Below are 16180 nucleotides of genomic sequence, written 5' to 3'. Positions count from 1 at the left end.
GGCAAAGGTGGGTCTGGATCTACAAAAAGCATCTACCCTGAAGTGTTTGTTAAAAAGTATGCACGGAGTGCCAATGTGCTCTTCTAGGATAGCTTGAGTTGATACTTTTGTAAAAGGCTCCACTGGCAGCCACTACTCTAGTGGAATGTGTTTTTAAAGCACAAGGGAAAGACTTCCCATAGTGAATGTAACAAAAGGAATGGACTTTGAAATCTGGTTAGCAATAGTTTGTTTGGAAACAGTTTCCTTTGAGGAAGCCATGTTGGGGAAACCCAAACTGGCAAGTCTTGCAAAAAGACTTGGTTTTGTCCAAGCAAACCCTGAGTTACCTGTGTACATCCAGAGAAAGGAGAATGCTCTCTCTCCCTTGTTTTGAAGGTTAGGGGGAAAAAGCAGGAAGATTGACAGCCAGATTGAGGGACAGCTCACTGACCAACTTAGAGATAAAGTTTTGGCCCCCAAACACTACCCTTGTGAAAAATAAGGAAATGGGGATGCCAACTGAGCTTGGAGGTCAGAAACTCTTCTAGCTGAATTAAGGGCTGCGAGAAGTATACCCCCCCCCCTTTACAAAACTTGAGGAGGTAGAAGCTGTTGATCCTGCATTGTGGATAATTACTAGGAAAACCTCTCCAGCATCCATTCATGAGGGTCTCCCCTTGATTTGCACAAGTCTGTCAGACCATTCTCATTAAAGAGAATGTAAACTACTTGAAGAAATGGGTTTGCTTTTATGGCCTGTTCCCATAATAGAATGGCTAGTTTGCATAGCTAAAACTTTTACCTCCCTGTTAATGTACCACATGATCATAGTTGTTGTCTGAAGTTTTTGAGGGAACCTAGAGAGCAGGTGCGAAAAAATCTGCAGGGTCACCCAAATCTCCCTCAAGCTGTGTTCTGTCCTCTGCTTTGGTGGCCATTCACCCTCAACTCTCAGGGAGCCTTGCCCATGCCCCCAGGCTAGGTTTGAAGCCTTTATGTGCAGCTCCGGATGAGCTATTAGCAGTCTGAATGGAAGGTCTGGGTTGAGGTTTACCTGTGATATCCACCACAAATTTTTCTTTAAAAAGAGGAATGGAATCTGGGGGGAGCTAGAGGATGAGAATGCTGGGACCAGCTAGATTTCAGGTACCACAAACTCTCTCGTATGCAGTCTGGGAAAAGGCACCATGGGTATGGTTGTAAGAATCCAAGGGTCCCGATAACTTCTCCTGTAGTGCAAGTTTGAAGGGACAGGAGAGACAGTAACTGGAGGCGCTCTGTACTTTTAATGGTAAGAAGACTTGCAGGAGTTCTCTCCAGTCTGCAGCCCAAAAAGACCAGTCTTGGGTAGGCTTCAGAATGGGCTACGTAGACTGAGAACCCAAGACGCTGAAGGAGGGTAATAGTGAAGTTGAGAGCTGTAGAAGGATTTACTGAGATGGTGTCTATATTAACAGGTTGTCTAGATAACGGTAATACTTAATTCCCGGAGTTCTTCAAAAGGTGACAATTGCTGCCAGGTGCTTTGCGAATACTTTGAGGACTTTAGATAATCCAAATGGTAAACAAAGAATTAAAATTATGATGAGCAATCTGAAAATCTTACCAATCTGAAGGAAGGGTGGATGGAGATATGGAGACAGGCATCCTTCAGAACCAAAGACCCCAGGAAGGACCGGACGAAGAAAAAAGGCAAGAGTCTGAAATGACAGCATTTTAAATGAAATAACCCTGACAAATATATTTTGAAGTGACAAATTTAATAAAGGTCTCCATTCTCTTCCTTTACTAGGTGCTAGAAAGTTTGTAATAAACCCTCCTCTTCCTACTTACTATTCCTGAAAAGGTTCTACTGTACCTTGGTCGAGTAGGGCTTGTAGGATAAGAGACAGGTGGTTATCCTGATTGGGAAAAGTGGAGGAATGCCTCTGAAAAGTGGAATATCTTTCCAAGACACTAACCCTGAATAATGGAAAGTTCTTGTCTGTCTGAAGCCATGAGCTGCTTGAATAAAACACATCAGGTTAGCCTTTATGATGCATGGAGGGATGGACTGAAGAGAACAGTAGGAGGAAGAAAGTAGACTAATTTGTCTGGATATGGAGGCCTCCAAGACTGAGTCCTTGTCTGGTTTCTCAATCGCTTTTTAGGCATTTTCTTGCCCATGTGTGAAGGTCTAAACTATCCCAGAGACCCGGGGACAGATGTGGGGAAAGTCTGTCTGCAATCCTTCAAAATTTAAAAAAAAAAACTGCAAGAGCAGCGTAAACAAGTCTGTTAATTCAGGGCCAAACAAAAGATCCCTATTCAGAGTTAGTCAAGTAGCTTAGCTTTGATGTCCTCACGGACTGAGTAAGCCATGTATATCTTCTGATGACAGATCCAGTAGCAGCCACTCTAGAAGAGGTTTCCACTGCATCACAGCTGCACTGGATGCTTAATCTAGCTGAGAGTCATAAGACACCACAGACATGGCCTACTGCTTAGTGCCTGATACTTCCACAGAATACAGTTTTGTTCAGATTAGCCAAAACACAGTAAATATGGTCATTTGAGTCTGAATTCAAAGTTCTGAACGCCAAAGTGGAAGATGTATATAGTTCTTCCAAACCTATCACCTTATTTTTATCACAGGGAAAGGCATTAGCAGCAGGTAGCAGCTTGGAGGGCTGGTCCACAGAAAACCCAAGAAAACACTTTTGAGACAGAAGAGACTGATGCATGGGTGCTTGCTTCTAGCAAGCTGTAATAGTTTTCCACATCAGAAGTTTGTCTGGATTCCTCATTCAGAATGCTTCAACATATTGTATATGGTTTCTCCAAATGAAACTTCCTCTACAGGGGAATTGAGTGATGGTTCAGAGGCCACATGGCCTGGTGAGTGAATCTGGGAAGAGCAAGCCACAGAATGCTCATCTGAATCAGGTTTTTCCTCATCCTCAGAAGATGATTCCAGTTGTCGTGAAGACAGGAGAGAAAGGATGATGATTTAGGAGCCAATGTGGCCTTAAACAGGCCTTGGGAAAAATCCAACCACTCATTTTCCTGGGACATCTGAGGAGGGGCAACATCAAGTTTGTTTTTTCTTTGGAGAGATATCTGCTTTAACCAGATGCAGTGGATCTGACCCCTGCCTTATTTTGATTAATGATCCAGGTATTTCTTTTCCTCAATAAAATTTGCAGAATACTCTTGGGTCCTTCTGAAATAAGGCAATGTTCTCTCTTCTTACCTGTGTCAGCAAGATCAGTTGCATTGGTCATGTGATTCAGATGTAATTCAGGCATTTGGCAGGGTTGTGGTAGCAGGAGTAAGAAACAGAAAATACTGCAGGTTCCAAAACCTCAGCAGGTATATCAGTCCAACTGGGCAGTCAAAGCATCAGGACTAGGCCTCTTGAACAACTCTGAGATGGATACAGCATTGGGAACTGAAGGCTCTATAATTTTTTGCTTGGGTGAGAAGCTTAAGGCACTGGGGTCTCCAAGTATTAAGGGACGAAAGAAGAGTACAAAGGGTTTGAGGTACAAAAGACTGGCAGATGCTACAGTTTTTATAAGTGCTCTGCACCTAGACAAAAAAGGCACTAGAAGTAGATAACCTTATTGGGAATCAGCCAATCACAAATGCACCTTCCCTTCCTAACTGATACCTAACAATTACAAACACCAAAAAGTACAGTTTTGTACCTACCATAAATGTAGATGTTCGAGTGCTAATACAGCTGCAGTAATCACATATGGGTTCCTCTGCCGTCAGGCGGTCCCTCGGTCGGCCGAATTCCAAAGTCTAGGTCCGGCGTCAGTTGTTGTCGCTTTCTTTCCTGACGTCAGCGCAACAGGGGTATATATAAGACATAGCCGACGCCATATTCTTCAGTCTTTCTTGCCCCAGATGTCAGGTGCCCAAAGAAGGAAGGCAATACATAAATTATATATATATATATATATATATATAAATATACTCAAGCAATGCAATGTAATCAAAAAACAGTAGTTGCAAGCAAATACACCATAGGAGGATAACCCAAATTAGGTTGTATGAGGAGGTGTTAGCCACTAGTCCTTTACCAAGAGGGGAAGGAAGGAGGGAAACCTGTACTGCAGCTGTATTAGCACTCTAACATCTACATTTATGGTAGGTACAAAACTGTACTATGTTCATCGTGCATACAGCTGCAGTAATCACATATGGGTAGAATCCCAAAGCTACGCACAGGGTGGTAGGCACTAGGTGGAACTGGGATGAGCCAGAATGCCCTGCAACACAGCAGTGGCAAAGCCTGCTCTAGTTTTGGAATATAAAGGCAGGTGGTAGTGTTTTGTGAAGGTATGCACAGAGCTCCAAGTGGCTGCCTCCAAAATATCTTTGGTAGGAACTCCTATGAGGAAGGCTGTAGAGGTAGCTGTGGCCCTGGTGGAGTGAGATCTGATACCTGTAGGGACAGATTTCCCATGACAGGAGTAACAAAATCGTATGCAGTGGCCTATCCATTTTGAAATTGTCTGTTTGGTAACAGGCTTCCCTTGAGCCCCTACAGCATAGGACACACAAAGTTGTTCTGATTTCCTGAAAGGCTTTGTTCTGTCCAAATAATAACGTAGCTGTCTATGGATGTCTAAGGAATGTAGCAGCCTTTCCCCTTTGTTTTGAGGATTGGGGTAAAGGTAGGTAAGTGTATGGCTTGATTTAAAGCTACCCTGGATACCACTTGAGGCATAAATGACGGGTTGGTTCGAAGGGAGACCCTGCCCTGATGGAAGATGAGAAAGGGCTGCACAGCCATGAGGGCTTGTAGTTCAGAAACCCTACGAGCTGAGGTAATGGCCAGAAGGAAAGCTGTTTTCCAGGACAAATATTGCAAGTCTGTTGAGGCAGCTGGTTCAAAAGGAGGCAATGTTAATTTTTCTAGAATGTAATTAAGATCCCAGGCTGGCACTTGTTTCCTTGGTGGTCTTACATTCTAAGCCCCTCTGAGGAACTGTCTTAAAAGTGGGTGAGAGAATAACGGTGGATCTGTGTTGAATTCTGCAGAAATGGCGGAGGCATGGATTTTTAGGGAGGAAAATGAAAGCCCACTTTTCAGCAGCTCAGCTAGATACTGTAATACCAGAGGCAAATTCAGTTTTCTAGGGTCCTGGCCTTTTTTCTCATTCCAAGAGCAAAACCGTTTCCATTTAGCGGAGTAAGCCTTTCTAGTAGATGGCCTTCTGGCTTCCAGAATGACGTCCTGCACCTCTTTGGGAAGTAGGGTCTGTTGTGGTGTTAAGGAATTTTCCAAGCAGCAAGATTGAGTGTTTTCAGCTGGCTGTGAAGAGTTTTGTAGCTGTGCTGAGTCAGCAGAAGAGGCATTAGAGTTAGAGGCCAGGGAGGAGTATGTGTTAGGCTCCTCAGGAGTGGGTACCAGTGCTGTCTTGGCCAGTCTGGAGCAATCAGTATCATCTTTGGTCTGTCTGCTCTTGCTTTCAAGAGCACCTTGGGCAGAAGAGGCAGAGGTGGGAAAGCGTACACTGTCCATGCTGTCCAACTGAATGAAAGGGCGTCCACTCTCCAGGCCTTTGGGTGAAAGGTCCTTGAACAAAACTTTTCCAACTGATGATTCCTGTGGGAGGCGAAGAGATCTATGTCTGGCCTCCCCCACGCTTGGATTATCTTTGTAAACACTTGAGGATGCAACTTCCATTCGTGTGGATCTGTCATATTTCTGCTTAGATGTCTGCCAGCGTGTTTTCCAAACCTGGCAAGTACTGTGCTTGAAGTTCGATTTGCCATTCCAGAGCCAAGTTCCAAAGTGTCATGGCTAGTCTGCACAGGGGGTATGAATGTGTTCCTCCTTGTTTATGTACCACATTACTGTGGTGTTGTCTGTTCTTATCAATAATTGCCCTGGATGCAGGAGGTCCTTGAATGCTGTAATTGCATTTATCACTGCTAGCATTTCATTTTGATTGATGTGAAGGTGCTTTTACTTTTGGGACCATTTGCCCTGAATGCACCTGCCTGTCATGTGCGCCCCCCAGGCATAATCTGAGGCGTCTGTTGTGATGACTTGATTTGCTTGAGGCTTGCAGAATGGGAGACCTGTTTGTTTGACATGCTTGGGCCCACCATAGAAATTCCTTTTGCAAACATGGAATTATTGGTATTATTGTTTCCAAATTGTGGCTGTGTTGAGACCATAGGTTTTTTAGGTACCATTGAAGTTCTCATATGCAACTTTGCACATGGGATTAAAAGAATGCAAGATGCCATGAAGCCCAGAGCCTGCAGGGTTTTCCTTGCAGTAAGCCTGGTACAGTTTGCTAGTATTTTGAAGTACTGAGTTAGTTGCCCCTGTTTTTCTGGCGTAAGGTAGGCCATCTGGGTGTTTGTGTCCAAGTTGGCACCCAGGAAAGTTATTTTCTGAGATGGTGTTAGCCTGGATTTCTCTTCATTGATTGTGTATCCCAGAGAATTCAGTAACCGTGTTGCAAAAGCCAGATGTTCCAGAAGTATGTGGCTTGCTGTCCGCTTGGATCAGGCAGTCGTCCAAATAAGGGTAAATTTGTATCCCTTGAAGTCTGCAGTAGGCAATTACTGATGCCAGGCATTTCGTGAATACTCTGGGCGCAGTAGATAAGCCAAAGGGCAATGCAGAGAATTGATAGTGGATTGAACCTGCAAGAAATCGGAGGTATCTTCTGCAGCTTTGTCTGATTGGGACATGCAGGTATGCCTCCTTGAGGTCCGATGTTACCAGCCAAAACTCCTTGCCCAGCATGGGAAGAAGCTGCTGTAATGTGAGCATCCTGAATTTTGGTACGAGTAGAAATGTATTTAGGATGGATAAGTCCAAAATGGGTCTCCAGTCGGTTCCTTTCCTTGGTACCAGAAATAGTCTGGAATAAAAACCTTGACCTTGTTCGTGAGTAGGTACCTCTTGAATAGCTTTCATGTCCATGAGTTTTGTAATTTGTATTTGTGCCTCTGTCTTATGATTGTGTGGCAGGCTTGGCATGCCTCTCATTTTTGGAAGAGTGTGAAAATGAAATCTGTAGCCTCTGTTTATAATGTCCAGGATCCATTTGTCTGTTGTGATATGCCAATTTCTTGTAAATAATGCCAACTTTCTTCCCAAGGGAGCTGCCAGCTGAGACTTGCTTGGCATGAAAAGGAGGAAGTCACTGGGTTTGTTTTCTGTATTGTTGTGTACTGTCTTCGCCACCTCTTGGTGCTGGAGTTTGCCATTGTCTGCCTCTATATATGATCCTGGAGATTGTCCTCTGCCCCTTGAGCGCCTGTATCTACCTCTTTGGGGCTTGTCCGTGGCTGGAAAGGACCAGTTTTTAGAAGGCCAATTTCTGCTAAAACGAGGTGGTTGTACCTGCAGAAAAGCCTTGACAGTTTGCATAGATTTAGCTTTTTCTTCCATTTTCCGTAGCATCTCCTCAGCATTAGTACCAAATAGTACATCCTTTTGTAAAAGAGCATCTAGTAGTTTAGCTTTAACATATCAGGTAAGCTTTGTTCCCTAAGCCAGGCATGTCTACGAATGACAGATCCTGCAACAGTAGCTCTACTTGAGGCCTCTAAGGCATCATAGTCACATTGTAAGGTGTGTTTACCCACTTGTTCTGCACTATGCATCATATCCTGCAATTCCTTCAAATCTGGTTGTTCAGGTTGAGACATTTCTTAATTGTGATAACAGAAACTGCTGATATTTAAGCATATGGAACTGACAATGTAAGGCCCTCATGGCTAGGGTGGCCAAGGTGTATACCTTTTTTCCCCACCTTTCTAAGGATCTAGATTCTCTTTCGGAAGGTAGTGGATTCTTGGCTGTAGAGGCCTTCAATCCCTTGGGGCCTTGAGAAATGGTTTCAGGGTCAGCATTATGGCTTTTGAAAAGAAATTGGTGAGAGTTAGGAACTCTGTAGTACCTATCAGGTTTGACTGGGGCAGGAGGCAGGGAATCCGGATTAAGACAAGCCTCAGAGTAAACATCATCAAGTATGTCCAAGACAGGAGGTATAGCCAGAGGTCTGTGTTGAGGTAACAAAAGAAATTCCCTAAGCCTTTTCTTGGAATCAGAAAAATCTTTGCCTTCCCAATGGAAGTGTTCCCTCAAGGTGTGCAAGGTTTCCCCAAAAGAAAAATCCTCCGGGGGAGATACAGAAGGAATGGACTGTTCTGCATCGGAATCTTCATAAGGAGAGTACGAGTGTTCCTCTACATCAGAATGTTCTGAGAAAATGGAGCTCTGTTCAGAAGAGGGAGAATCTTCCTCCACTCTGAGTCTCTTGTCTGGAGGGGGTTGAGAACCCCTGATAAGAGTAATTAAATCCTCAGCCATTTTAAGCATCTGCTTTTTAGGCATGGGGCCTGGGGATGGGCCCTGAGCAACAGGCCTCTTGGGATGCATGGCTGATTTGGACTTAGTAAAGGCCTTAATGGAAAAGGAAGATGAGGGCCTAAAGACACCCAGGGTGGAAGTGGACCTGTCCACATTACGAGGCTCAACACTCACCGTGGCTTCGGTGTTTGTAGTCTGAGTAAGGGCCGAGGTACCTGCGGTCTCGGTTACCGAAGACCCCACCAAGGAAGTGTCGTCGGTAGTCAGGGACTGCATAGGCGTCTCACTGAGAACAGGACCACGTGCAGCCAATTTTGGCGTGGTGTCGGTCCTTGTCCTTGCGTTTTTGGACAAAACGGTAGTCGGAGTCTCCGACAACATTTTATAATCAAAGGCTTTACCAAAATAATGTTGGGCGAACTCCGCCCGACGCTTAATAGTGCGCTTATTGAAAGTCGCGCAAAAGCGACAGCCCGAGACTTCGTGGTCTGGGCCTAAACAAGGTATGCAGAGGGAATGGAAATCCTTATGCAGTATTTGCTTCCCACAAGAAATACAATTGTTAACTTTGTCTGACATCGGTCTGAGGCAAGAAAAGTTTCCCCAACGGGGTACTTAGCTTTAAAGAAAACTTCGGTTTCCAATTTTTCGTAAATTCAGGAGCTGGCCGACCGGCACTTGCGAACTGCTTCTGCTTCGGGCACCGCGTGGCAAAAAAGACTGAAGAATATGGCGTCGACTATGTCTTCTATACCCCTGTCGCGCTGACGTCAGGAAAGAAAGACAACAACCGACGCCGGACCTAGACTTTGGAATTCGGCCGACCGAGGGACCGCCTGACGGCAGAGAACCCATATGCGATTACTGCAGCTGTATGCATGATGAACATCTGAAGAAAAATCAAGGAAGACTCCACAGTGGTGTACTTAACTGATCCAGCAAAGGCACAAGATAGCACAAGATACCAGCAACCATGTGTCAAATAGAAGGGTACAAGATTTGCATTTCGACTGACAGAAAGATAGTCTGTTTTCATGCTCATACATCTGCAGGCTTAGGTCACATGTATGGCTCTAAAGAAGGTTTAAGCTTTGGTGCTTCAGCCAAATGTCCAGGTTATTTGGTGAGACAACAGTCTGGAATATTGCTACAATGATTTAAGGAAGGACATCTACCTCACTGTTACTATTCACTTGTCATGTTCTGGAAAAAAGTGATTAGTGCTGAAGGTACTACTAGGCCTGAAGATGAGTCCAGCACGGTTCCTAGGAAAACACTTTTCTTGCAGGACATGGATTATACTTTCAACAAATTGGAATTCTTTTGAGTGAAAATTCCAAGGTATACCCCACCAAGGTCTCTGCTTCTTCACCTGGTACTGGTCAGACACCCAAAGAAAGGGTTAATGCGGATACCCCCTTAGTCCTGCAGCATACTATCTTTACGCCAGACAACTGGTGAAAAATTTTGGTGCAGCAGCTATACACAAGAGCAAGGTGGTACAATGAAGTGATGTCTTCCAGTGAAAACCTCAGATACTGGTTATATCCCCTGAAAATGGATATGCAGAGATAAGGATTTAAGAGGTCTAGTTTAACAAGGAAAGCCTGAGAGACTAGTGACAGCACTATACCTGAATTCTTAGGAACTTGTTTAACTGACTAGGTCTTCAGAAGCCTTTTCTTGGTAGGAAAAAGAGTAAAACCACCTCTTGCTTCTATTGCCCAACATTTCCGATGAGTGTCCCCTACAAGGTGTCTATGGGTCTTTTCACACTGACTAAGTCTTTCCTTTCACGTCTGACCATGAACTGGAGAGTCTGTACCTCCTGATATTTGAGACTCACTCGGTCATTATGGTTAAGGTTGGCAACAAGAACTCATTTGATCCCGTATCATGGGGAAATTAATGGGTTTGGAACAGAGTTTGAATGGAGGTAGGATTTTCTGATGTAGGAGAAAGAGTAAGCTAGAATATAGTCACAGCTGTTCCCAAGAGGGGATGGGTCTACAGGCTTTTCTTCATCTTCCTGCTGCCATTTTTGAGTGGCCTTCATACACTTAGGCTGTTTACCTCTGTCCTGCCAAGAGAACTGTGGCTGTTTGGATAGAAATGTTCTGCTGCATTTGGCAACAACACTGTTGAATACTTTTCACAAATTCTATGGTCTTCCCCTTATCCTCTCAAGTTCTTACACATGCTAAGAGTTTGAAAAGCAATTCCTTATCTAGTGGAGCATTTAGGAGCTGCACCCTTGCATCCTCAGAGTGACTTGTCCTCAGGCAGGAATGCCTTATGATGTATGACCCTACAGCAGAAGCCCTGGATGCAAATTAATTTGGCAGAGTAAGACTGGTCATGTTTTGTTCTGTTCTGCACTTTTAAATCCATCAGTGAAATGCTCGTGGTCACGTCCTGGTATTTTATATTGTCATTTGGCAATCCAAGGACTCAAGCCACCTGGTGCCAGTTTATTTTCCCAAACAGACTTCAAAGGCACAATACCCGAATCCACAACAGGGTTTACATACAAGAATGAGAATCATAAGCCCTACAATATCAGTCAGGCGTCCTGGTTGCAGGGGGGTTAGAGTCTGGCCCCAAGAATTAGTTTCAAAGACATTCAATGATAATTTACTGGACTGCAGACGTAGCTACAGACATGGGAAGCCCCATTCCTACAACCTCCAGTTATCTTTATAGGGAAGCAGAAGCCATGAAATTGCCTGTGGAAACACCCAAGTATTCCCAAAAGATAGAAATTTTAATACAATCAGAAAAATTTACCTATTTTACCAATATGGTTGTGTACCTGGGTTGAGATCCACTTTCAGTGTAACCCAGGGAGTAGTGTGACTAACTCAGACAAAACCAGAATAAGCTCATCACCAGCTCAGAGCCTTGGCTAAACTACCAAAATGTACGAACCGCAACGTTGAGATGCCTTCAAGTAGAATCAGTTACAACTCTGGCTTATTTTGCTCACGCTCCAACCAATTAATCAGTCTGTGCAACATGAATTACAAAACATACTACCACCATTTTTAGGACATGTTAACATGGTAATAAGCAGCAATTAGAAGTCAGCAAGGTAATATTAGTCCAGTCGCTGATGCTACAAGTTTTGATTAAAATATTTCTCATCCTGTGAGTCTACTAAAGGCTCTCGAAGTGCATTCAGTCTGTAAGCTTTGCAGTGAACTACTAGGTTTCCATGAGCTTTTCATCAGGATCTTAGTCTACATAAGCATATAAAACTAGGATGGACATGTGGCTCCTTAGAGCATCGGTGGTGGCTCCTTAGAGCATCAGTGGTACTTAATGTTTGCATTATCAGAACAATAAATTCAGTCCAATTTATACAGAGACATACTGACAGAGATATAGTCCAATCAAAGATGCTCGCCAAAAATGATTACTGCCCAGCTCAAACACCAGTCACGATTCTTCTGATCAAGTCCTCCAGCACTGAGGGATACTGATACGGCAAAACATACAAGAAACTTTATGTCACTGCCTAAGTGGATAGCCTGAACAGGTTTCTATTCCCGGAGGAGAGTAACCTGCTACAAATTAACTGATGCCGCAGCACTGCTACTCTACCTGCTATGTTTCAAGTGTCACTGTAAATTTATAGAGTGTAGCACCACAGTTCATCAGAAATGTTGGAATTTAGCTAGATTTCTGAAGGAAACGGTCAGGATGCTAAAGCTTAACCAAAGGAAAAAAACTGCAATTAATTTGCATCTGTTGAGCTATTTTATATGCAATACTCAGAATTTAAACATTCAAATTCAACTGCATGTAAAGGGAAAGTGCTGACTTGGAAAAAAAAAAGGTGCTAAATTAGGAGATAAGCCACCATTCATCTAAAAACTAGAGGTGAAGATGTACAACTTCTCTTGAGGTGGTGAAAGTTCACTCAGGAGAAATTCACATTCCGACACCACAACTGAAACTAATACGTGGGAGGTTTTAACTGACTACCAAAAGGCCTTTCATACCACTTCCAACGCACAGTACTGAATAGCAATCACTCTGCTTTGGAGGGAGTCTAAAAAGACATGCTCAGCTCCCAATGATGGAAAACACCTCTCTCCCTACAGACAGACAGCACTAGACAGTCAACAAATACAATCCATACACTACTGCAAGTGTAGCAATGATACTACACTCGAAAAATTTGGTAAAGGCAAGTATGACAAATAAAGCAAACTTAACTGTGCCTGCAAAATGTTTCCAAGGACATGGTGCTGAGTCATGAAACTTGTTCTGTGAGAAAGCAAATTAGAAAGACTTCTCACTAACAAGTACACTGGGCCTACACAATATCATTAATGAAAAAAGGAAAAAAACCAGAAGCTTACAAAGGCACATTCCAAGTACTGCAAAAAGGCAGACAACGTTTACTATTCATGCATGAGGATACATTTAGAATGCACCTATTTCTAAAAGAGCAAATCGATTAGAGTAGAAGTAGTGCAGTATTAGAATTGATACAGGAAATAAGAGTTGCTGACAAGTGGCAAACATTAGCAAATTCTTGAGCATTTCAGTCTGCATAGAATTTTTAACGTAATCTTGACATTCCCCCATTTATGGCAAGGAACACAAAAGCAAGCACTGTCACCTTAAACTGTAAATCAGCAAGCAACTATTAGTTCATTATGCATCTGCAAAGTACAGCTGTACCACCAACTTAACTGTACATGTTGCAGTGTGGTCATTACTGCAGTAATAGCATCACAGATTTTTGCAGCAGTCCGGAAAATTTGAGCTAAGCTCCGTTCCTCCAAAAGCACAGTTGTGTACACTTACCATAAATGCAGACGTTAGGGTGTATTTACTGTTGCAGTCATTACATTTGGGTAATATGCTTGCAGGTTGCCCTCAGTCAGTGTGATTAACAAAGTCTTGGGTCCTGCCTCGGTTGCTGTCCCTTCTTCCATGACATCAGGTCGTCAGGGGTATAAAACGTGCAGCCGACGCCATTACATCAGTTTTTCTTGCCCAAGATGTCAGGTGCAACCCTAAAACAAAAAGGTATACGTCCAACAAAAAGGCTTTTAAGTATAGTAAAGGAAAGCAGAGGTATAGCCAGAAGTTAAGGGGCTGGAGGGAGGGTAAACCAGGACTGCAACAGTGAATACACTCGAGCATCTACATTTATGCTAAGTGTACACAACAAGTACTATGTTCTTCGTGTTTCACTGTTGCAGTCATTACACTTGTGTAGATTCCCAAAGCTATGGTTGGGAGGACAAGTTTACGTAGCATTAGGGCCTGCTATAAGGCCCTGCAAGACGGCAGTGGCAAAGCCAGCTCTGGATTTAGAAAAAATTGGCAAATGATAATGCTTGGTGAAAGCATGTACAGAACTCCAGATAGCAGCTTCTAAGATGTCCCTGGTAGGAACACCTCCGAGAAAGGCTGCAGAAGTAGATACAGCCCTGGTGGAGTGAGATCCAATTCCCTGGGGAATAGGTTTTCCATGGTGCTTATAGCAAAAATGAATGCAATGGCTTATCCATTTAGAAATGGTTTGTTTTGAAATGGCCTTCCCCTCTGCTCCTGCAGCAAATGCTACCAGCAGTTCAGATTTTCTTCGAGGTTTAGTCCTGTCCAAGTAAAATCTAAGTTGTCTGTGCACATCCAAGGAATGTAGAATCCGTTCCACACTGTTCTGTGGATTGGGAAAGAACGTTGGCAAATAAATCGACTGATCAAGAGCCACACCGGATACCACCTTGGGCATGAAGGATGGACTGGTCCTGAGTGACACCCTGTCCGCATGAATGATGATGAAAGGCTCCACTGCCATAAGGGCCTGTGATTCAGACATCCTTATAGCTGAAGTGATTGCCAAAAGGAAAGCTGTTTTCTAAGAAAGGAATTTTAAGTCTGCAGTAGCAGCTGGCTCGAAAGGAGGTAGAGTGAGTTCCTCCAATACAAAGTTAAGGTCCCAGGCAAGGGTTGGAGCTCTCCTGGGTGGTATCAAATTGTTGGCCCCTTTGAGGTACTGCTTGAGCAGAGGATGACAGAAGAGTGAAGGTTCTGTATTATGAACTGAAATGGCTGAGGCGTGGATTTTAATGGAGGAAAAAGACAGGCTCTTGTGAAGCATCTCAGTTAAGTATTGCAAAATCTGAGGTAAATTGGGTGCTGTTGTGCTCATCCCTCGAGACTAGTTCCAGGCACAGAATCTTTTCCATTTTTCAGCAAAAGATTTTCTAGTACTAGGCCTCCTGGCCTCTAAGATGACATCCATCACAGGGATATGGGTGAGTTTAAGAAATTAGCTAGGTTGCAAGGTTCAATGTTGGAATCTGAGGGTGCAGAATCTGGTTTCTCCTGCTGAGACAGCAGGGAAGGGGTATGAGGAAGGTGCCATGGGGATAACTGCGACACTGCGCAGGAGGGGGTACCAGTATTGACGTGGCCAGTCTGGAGCAATCAAAATCATCCTTGGTTCGTCCTGTGACTTTTAGTAGAACTTTGGAAAGCACAGGCAGAAGGGGGGAGGCGTAGACTGATAGATTTTTTCCAGCTGAAGGACAGAGCATCCACTTTACAGACTTGTTTGTGGGGAGTACATGTGCAAAACCAGTCTGTTAGTTCTGGAGGGAGGCAAATAGGTCTATGTCTGGGCTCCCCCACTCTCTTGTCAACATGTTGAAAATCCTTGGCTCCAATTTCCAGTCGTGTGGGTCCATGAGGTTTCTGCTTAGTCTGCAAGTGTATTTAATTTTCCTGGCAGGAATTGGGCTTGTAGGTGCATTTGGTAGCTCAAGGCGGTGTTCCACAATGCCATGGTAAGTCTGCAGAGGGGTAGGAATGTGTACCCCCCCCTGCATGTTTATGTACCACATAACCGTGGTGTTGTCCGTCTTTACCATTAGTTGTCCTGGAAGAAAGTAGTCCTTGAAGGCTGTCAGAGCATTTTGTACAGCTAACATTTCATTTTGATTGTTATGTAGGTGTATTTGACTTGGGTTCCATTTGCTCTGAATGGACTTCCCTGCCAGGTGAGCCCCCCATGCTTAGTCTGATACATCTGTTAGGGTTTAGGGCGACAGCAGCCGACGCAGGACCCAAGACTTTGGAATTCAGGCCAGCTGAAGGGCAACCTGCCAGCAGGATTACCTAAATGTAATGACTGCAATAGTGAAACACGAAGAACATCAAGACTCTGAGGTGATGAGTTGCCAGTTTGGAAGACAGAGGGTGAGGCAAGAGACAAGGGAATCTGGCTGAGGGTTGAGTGGAGAAATATCAAAGAAAAGCAGGCTTGTCAGATAAAGGAGGCTTCTGGACCAGAGCAACTTAAGACTTAGCAGGAGGAACTCTCCTATCATCATTCCTGTCTTTAGTGGCCAGACAAGGCTGCTTACGAACAAAAGCAGACCTAAGACCTAACGGGCCTATATTAGAACATAGAATATTTAATAGTTCGAAAGAATAAAGGTAGACCTTTAGTGATCGAACTGTTAAAACATTGAATGTTCACAAAAAAAAAAAATGGTGTAGGCGGGGGCAAGTCCCCCTGGACCCCCCCACACTACTTAAATATACCAACTCCGAGACCGCACTACATTGAAGAAAACTGAAATCTCCCCTTACAGAGATTTCCGTTTGCTTGTTTGATGTTCTGCAGTTTCGCTATTCTTGTGTCGACAATGTCAGATTCGACATTGTCGGCTTTTGAGAATTTAATATAGACCCGGCCAAACGCGGCTCTTATCTGATCGGCAGGTAACCAAGCACAGCAAACGACATTCAGATGACAAGTGACAATGGGTGTTTGGACTGGAGGCAAAGTTAAGTAAAGTAAATGCATCAATAAATCACCTTCATGCCCTACGT

At 43.9% G+C, this 16180-nt stretch overlaps 1 protein-coding gene across 4 annotated transcripts in view; it reads right to left on the bottom strand.

Annotated features, from left to right (window-relative positions):
- Positions 1 to 16180, bottom strand: part of CCNT2 (cyclin T2) — a 701155-nt gene that overhangs the window by 147137 nt on the left and 537838 nt on the right. The gene's annotated exons all lie outside the window — the stretch shown is intronic.

The sequence above is a fragment of the Protopterus annectens genome, chromosome 6.part0 (genome assembly GCF_019279795.1).
Source record: "Protopterus annectens isolate FY-2018-M chromosome 6.part0, PAN1.0, whole genome shotgun sequence".
Lineage (NCBI taxonomy): Eukaryota > Metazoa > Chordata > Ceratodontiformes > Protopteridae > Protopterus > Protopterus annectens.
Note: the sequence above shows the minus strand (reverse complement) of the source record. Positions and strands in the feature narration are given on the sequence as shown.